General features: G+C 58.0%; 1 long non-coding RNA gene across 1 annotated transcript; it reads right to left on the bottom strand.

Moving 5' to 3' along the window:
- Positions 1-570: 570 nt before the first annotated feature.
- On the bottom strand, positions 571-5,806 carry LOC112814402 (uncharacterized). Its single transcript, XR_003205757.2, has 2 exons — positions 4,880-5,806; positions 571-4,446 (listed from the first exon to the last, which is right to left on the bottom strand). It is a non-coding gene; the product is annotated as an uncharacterized lncRNA (long non-coding RNA).
- Positions 5,807-7,128: the final 1,322 nt, after the last annotated feature.

Consider the following 7,128-nt stretch of genomic DNA (forward strand, 5'->3'; position numbering starts at 1 on the left):
GGGAGAGTAACTCCTCCCCTTTGAGACAACAGAGGAGAAAGCGCTCGGAGAATAATAGCACCGCTGGGCGTTTAAGATTTTACAACGTATAGAGCACCGCGTGATTGTACTGTCAAACATTCATAACTCAGCTATTTTCAAATTCATAATAATGATCAATGCCCCTGGGACTATTAAAATGCCATCCTAAATGTTTACATTATTCTCTTGGGTGAGCGGAGCTTTGGAAAGGAAAAAAGAAAAAGGAAACTAGAAAACGCACAAACTTTTGAAAACAAGCAGGGCTGGTAGGACCTTCCTTCTCTCCCTGGGAGCCTCACTGGGACCCGAGGGAGCCTGTCTCCCTGAGCCTGTCCCGGTCTCCAGCCACCTCCCCAAAGCGGCTCTGAGGTCAGCAATTTGTACCCACATCTTTGAAATGAGCCTCTTGGGTGGGGGCCAGCAGGGGGGCAGTGTCTGCGTGTGCTTGTGCGTGTGTGCACTTGGAAGGGGGAGGCAGGAACCTTCCGAATCTGGGGCCCGTCACACTTATCCCAAATCCGGGGATACGCTGACACGAGGCTGGGAGGGTTGACAATACTCCCATATTTCTTTATTTTAACAGCTTTTGCAATGCCAGCCCCACGCCCCGGCCCTGCCCACGGTCACCCTCTGAGGACTGCTGGCTCAGGGGGCTTGTTAGAGCCGCGTTAACAAGCCACATGCAGCTCCAGTCTCGCTGTGAGGTGGGTCCCTCTGTCCAGCACCCCATTCCTCTCTCCAAGAATGAGGTCTCTTTATGGTGACTGTGCTGTCCAGTGGAGGTGATATTTCATCATGCCATCGCTGTGTTATAGCATTTAACTAGAGCTTTGTACTTCTCGGAGCAATTTCCACACATCCTGTCTGAACGAGCCTGCAAAGGACGCAGTGCTCTGCCATTGTTTCCATCCTCTGCTTTGTGGCAGCTCGGACGCTTGGTTCCAAAATTCTTCTTTCCCTCTCTATGTAGAATTTCACATCTGCGTCTTTGGCTAGGTGGCTTTGCGGTGCCCCCCGCTGGAGTGGGTGCACAGCTTGCCCCAGCCCATTGATGCTGGCTGTGGCCACACGTGGAGTGTTTGTGGGTGTGACCCAGGCAGTGTCTTCAGATGTGCATGTGTGACTGGGCCTTGTGTTTCTCCTCTTCACCATGAGCAGAATGGGCTCCCTGTAGCTGCTGGTCCCCAAAGGAGATGCTTGGTCCTGGAAGTGCCCCTGCTGGCTTGTGCCCATGGATAAGAAAAAAGTTCAGTGCTTTCGGTTGTGAGTCACTGAGATTTGGGGGCTTGTCACAGACAATACTGTCTGTTACACAGACAATACTGTCTGTTACACGGTATCATAGCAATAGCTGACTCATCCATGGGTCATTCATTCACTCAGCAAACACCAAGTGGCTGCCATTGGTTAGGAAGGCTGCTAGGTGCTGGAGATGTCCCAGACAGACGGTGTCCCTACATAGTCCCAAGCCTCGAGGGGTCTACAGGATAATAGAGTCATGCCTTTCAAGTTGTGGGAAGACCAGAGAAATCCTGGGGGTGGTCTTTGGAGTTTGGGGTGGAAAGGATGGAAAGGGGAATCTGAGCAAGCAGGATGCCCCATTGCTCACCCAGAGCTACACTCCTCCTATCATCTGTGTTACCTATCGGGGTCCTGAGCAACTATTTCCCCAACTGTGCAGCCGCCGAACCTCAGGCCCCATGGGGGATCTAAGGGTGACCAGCAAAGTCTTTCTCTTTCCTCCCTTTCTGCAAATACCAGATCTGGATGACATGTGAGACCCCACCTAGCTCTTCACGTGCTCACATCTGAAGAGAGAGAGGTCAGGAGAGCAGTCCAGGGTCCCTCCTCTTTGTCCTGGGAGACACAAGCTGGGAGACGCCTGTTTTGCGGCTGTGAACACCTTCCGCATATCAGCTAAGTCTCACCTGGTCTGTGGGTTCTTCCCGAGCCGCACATGCTGGTGTAATGAGGAACGGCCACTTTCATTCCCGCAACTTTTCTTTTCCAGTGAGTGTCTGCAAGTGCCTTGAAGAGAATTAAAACATGAGCCTCCAAGATTGTCTGCTTTTGGGGAGCTGTAAGCAAACAGCAAGTGCAACCCGTCGGTCCTGTGGAGTGCCCCCGATGTTGTTTTTCATGGTGTGACAGACCCAGCAGCCTCACGTAAAATGGCGAAGACACTGAGCTCTGTAAGAATTACTCAATCAGGCTCACAGTTCTCCAGTGGACACCCTAGCATTGCTTTTCACGCGTCCTATGTACAGGCAAGTTGCAACTGCTCGAGCCTCGGAGTCCTGCTCTGTGAAGTGGGGTAGTGGGACGCCCCTCACAGCTCACGGTGGGCCCAAGTACAGCTCTGCGAGAACTATCGGGCCTTCCAAGAGGTTAGGGCATTATTCATTTTTATATCCTCACCAAAAACTATGTTTAGTCACTTTTTCTCTAAATTTCCTCCAGCTTTCTGTTTGGTGTTTTCCAGATTGATGAAGCACACAAAAGGCCCTCTGACCCTCTGTTTTTGTGTTAAGGTATTACCGAAATTGTTCACAGGGAGGCCCATGTGGGGCAATCTGTTTGTAACCTTCCTTCCTTCATTCCGCCTCGGTTGGCTGGGCAGCAAGGCCAGGACGCCATTCTGGGTCTGTTCTGTCCATGGGTAGGGCGGGTGGGCACGGGGCTGGGGGCATGGTGGCAGGTCAGTCTGGGGTGGGGATTCCTGCCTGGCGGTGAGAGACGTAGTTCTGCCTTTCAGGGTGTGGAGAGTTCCAGGGGGGAGAGACTAAGGAGCAGAGCTGTGGGTCCCCTCCTTCTCTACCCCCACCCCCCGGAGAAGCGTTCAGAGATCCAGGCCCCGGAATCCTGGCTCCCAGAGCCTGCCCGGTCCCCACCAGCTCCCATGGTTTCTGTGGGCCTTCGCTCTGAGAAGGACTCCCTTAGTGGCTACTTTCTTCCAGTTCTTGTAGACATCCATTCATCCATCCATTTGTCCATCCATCATTTAACAGAAAGGCCCACTTCCTGTCCCCAACTTTGGGGACCGTTCCCAGCAGTGACAAAAGCCCAGCAGTGGGGCTGGATTGACATCCTGGAAAGGGAGGTGGGGGACACATTTTGTATCAGGGCTCACGCAGGCCTGCCTGAGATGCAGGTGCTCAGCTCCACGTGGGATCCGAGCTGGCCTGGGCTGCTGGGGAGAGCCAGCTCGGTGCCACGGGCCACTTATGGCATCTCCACACGTTCCTGTCTCCCGGTCCCCTCCGGGCTCAGGGATCTTCAGCTGTCCGCAGAAGTAGGGACCACGTAAAGCAATAAGGAGACCAGGAGACAGGAGACCTCCTGCCCCAACCCTACTCTAGGGAGATATGGAGGCTGTCAGGCAAATTTGAGGCCAACTGACGTCCTTCGAGGGCGGGGGTCACTGCCCCAAGTGGGTTTGCTCATTCTACGGCAAGAGGCCAGCGTGGCACCCACCTTTGTGGTCCCAGGGCCAGGCCACATTAGTGGCCCTGGAGGCTTCCTCTTAGTCTTCACGTGTCACACACAGTCTTTTACTTCCAGCAGGGACTGGAGTCTCTCCTTCCTGACCCACCTGAGTTGGGGGGAATTGGGCACAAAGGCCAAAGGGACAGAAAGTCTGGAAAAAGAAAGCTAATGTCGAGGCTGGCACCCCAAAATGACACGTTGATGACCCTTGCCTGGCGTGGTTCATATCATCCCTCAAATCCTGCATGTCTCAGGGAGGTGAAGTGACTTGCCCGAGGTCACCCCGCTAGGGGAAGGGCAGTGCGGGTGGGCGGGTGCTGGCCCCGAACCCCGGCTTGTCTGCGTCCGGAGCTGGGCGCCCGCCTCGCTGGGCAGGTGTTCTCTGTGCACAGCCGGCTGCCACCGTTGCTCTGCCCGCCCTGTGCAGCGGGAGGGCACGAGCCCATTGCGGGCTGGTCTCCATGGCAACAGCTGATGAGTCTGCGTCAGGAGGTGGCAGGGACGGGGCGGGATGGCGGGGGACAGGAGCTGGAGGGTGGGGGCAGGGCTGGGAGACGGGCCGCTCTCCCGGCAGCCCTTTGGAAGAGGCTCCCAGTCCCACCTCGGTCCCATCTGCTGGGGTCACTGGCTCCAGGGTGGCGTTCGGCTCTGCGCAGGGGAGACCTGCTCGTTCCATGTGTGCGTCATGGACATGTACTGTGTGCTGGGCAATGGGTGCGCAACCCGCTCCGCTCCAGGCTGTCTTCCTCTCTGAGATTACACACCCTGCGAGGCAGGTGATGGGGTAATCCCAGGCCACTGCGACCGGTGCCGTGGTCGTGCACGTCTGGGGCATGATGTAGGCTCCCAGGGTGAGGAGAAGCCAGACTTGGGAACATGAGAAGTATCCAGGAGAGGGGACTGTCTCCAAGACTTCCTGAAGGCTAGGGCAAGAGATCCCTGCGGAGGGAAGAGACGGTGGGAGAGACAGAGATAGAGAGACCGGGGTCTGCAGGCCTCGAGTGCCCAGAGTCTGGAGCTAGGTGAGGGAAGAGGTGTGGGGTGGAGAACCGGGCCTGTCTTGGGGTCTAGATTAGGAAGGAAGGGGTTCTGCTCCAGGCCAGGGCCCAGGGCCTGGGTGAGGGATGCATTTGGTCTTCACAAGACCCTGAATTGGGCATGCCATGATTCCCAGACCACATCTGGGGGCCCTAGATAGGCCAGGTGGGTCTGCTAGGGCACAGCCAGGCTTCTGACTCAGGAGGCTCACCCAAGGAGCACTTCCTGATCTTGAGGGTGAAAGTGCCTGGAGCGGGCTGCCAGGACCCTTGGAGAGCCCAGAGGAGAAGGGCCTGCCGTGGGCCTCCTGTGGTGGTATCAGCTGTCTACTCACCTCTAGACGTGTCCAGGCCATTGCACACTCAGGGTGCAGATCCCAGAGCAGGGCCGGGACTGGGTGCCCTGGAGTCTCTCACACCCTCAGGTGCGACTGGGCTCAGTTCCAACCCCAGCTGACGCAGCGGGAAACACTGGCCACGTCCACAGGTGCATCTGGTCTGAGGAAGACTCTGGCCCCTCACTCCTTTTGCAGGGCCCTGTTTCTTGCACCCCAGCGGTCTAGAGGCAGCACTAGCCTGGACGGCTACAAGATGCTGGGCGGAAGTAAGCCAGCTAAGCTCGTCCCCAAAGGCCTCTGCATTTAGACAAATGAAGGCCTGGAGGGTTCTTTGGCTGAACACTAGAAAAACAGCTTACATCACCCAGCCTGAAGAAACAGGCAGGAAATCCCCTTGTTCCTGGGTGAGGAGAAGCGAGCCCGTATTGAGAGAAGGCTCCCTCGGGGGCCTGGGGGTGGGGCGTGCTGGCCTGGAGGGGCTGACTGCTGAAGGTGAGGGGGAAGTGGACTTAGGGGAAAGTGGGGGGAACACATCCTGGACCGGGAGGCACCTATGGCCTGCATGATCCGTTGGGCGGGCACCAGCAAGTCGCCGTGCACCTGCGGCGTGCTGGGTTCTGAGAAGGAGCCAGCAGCGAGAGCGCAGCTCCTACTTCCTGGGGCTTCCCGTTGGCTGCTCTGCTGGGCAGTGGGGCTTTCTTGCTATGGCTGTCTTTCTGCTCTGCTCTGCTCTCCTCTTCCCTCCCTCCGCCCCCTCGCACACACACGCGTGTGCCCAGACACAAACGCATGCTCATTTGCACACGTCCGCACTCCCACTCGCTTGAGCACCCTGCATTTACACACACCCGTGCGTGTGCGCGCACCCGGACACTCCCATCTGCATCACGCACACACGTACACTCGCACACACCCTGTAGCCGCGTCTCCAGTCACTGTTCTCTCCCTGTGATTTCCCCGCCTGTTGCCCCCGCCATGGGAAGGGGCATGGCCTCGTCCCCCAGCTGTCCCCCAGCTGTCCCCTTGTTGTTCTTCTCTCAGTGCAGGGAGGCTTCGTGAGGACTGGCTGCCCTCCCCCCAGTGCTGCTGCTGAGCGGAAGTCACCAAGGGACAGAGACAGGGAGGAAACCACATCGTCACTCAGGGTGCCCGCAGCTCCTGCCCTGGCCGTGGGGGGTTGGGGCGCAGGGAGCCCGTGGCCCCGAGAGTCACCAGTCTTAGAGGCGGGGTGGACCGGGAGTACGGCAAGCTGTTTCTCCCAGTCCCTTTTCAGTCTCAAGGACAGAGCCAGGCCACCCTGCTCCAGGAGGAGGGAAAACCCATGTCCCCCGAGGCTGGGCCCTGCTGGTGAAGTGGGCTCCCCCGTTCGCCTCTCTCCCTTCTTGGGCTCACCCTCCGGGCCTCTACATGGCCTCCAGTGGACAAATGGCCTTGGCCTATCTCCTATAGGGCTTGCCCTCCGCGTGGAAGAGGCCGCTGTGTCCCACGGATGTACGTGGCACCTCCTGGAATTGCGCAGAGTGGGGTGACCCTGAGGCAGCAGCTCAGCCCCGTTCCCACAGCCCACTCGGTTCTTCAGTCCCAGTGGTGGGGGCCCGGGGCTCTGGGGACAGGGGCCTCCCTGGGAGGTTCGGCCTCCCTGGATCTGACTGTGGGGGAAAATACCCATCTTCCAACCTTGTGTTCTGCCAGTGGGGGTGGGGATTACCCTGCCTGGCATGGGGGGCAGGCTCGTTCAGGGCCTGGCTGAACACAGAGCTCTGGCCTGTGCCTCTGTCCCCAGGTCTCTGCTCTGTACCTTCCGTGTGCCAGGCACTGTTCTAAGTTCCTTACCTATGGGACCTCTGCATGATTCAGGAAGACGGTGCTGCTGTCCGCCCCCCCAACCCCCGCCGTGGATGCGCAGGAAAACGGGGTCAGGCCGGGTCCCATGGTTAGTAAGTGGGAAGCTGACTCGATGTGATTTGAGCCCAGGCATGGGGCCATCCAGCCTCTCTCGTGCGCCTCAAGGCTTGCCTGTACCACCCCCTCCATTGTTTCTGGGGAAACAAACTCCATTAGCCCCCTCACCTTGTGGGCACTTTGGCCCAGACATCTGCCTTGCATGGTGGGCAGCCAGCCCCCTCTCCGGGAAGGCGGGACCTGGGGTGGCTCTTCTGTAGCTGGCGCCTTTGTAGACCAGGGTCCTGGTGTTTTCGTGTGGGTTAGTGAGGGTGCCAGGAGGGTCAGTCCAGAGGGCTGCCCAG

This window comes from Callorhinus ursinus, unplaced genomic scaffold (assembly GCF_003265705.2).
Source record: "Callorhinus ursinus isolate GAN/ISIS: 27379988/994484 unplaced genomic scaffold, GSC_fseal_2.0 scaffold68, whole genome shotgun sequence".
Taxonomy (NCBI): domain Eukaryota; kingdom Metazoa; phylum Chordata; class Mammalia; order Carnivora; family Otariidae; genus Callorhinus; species Callorhinus ursinus.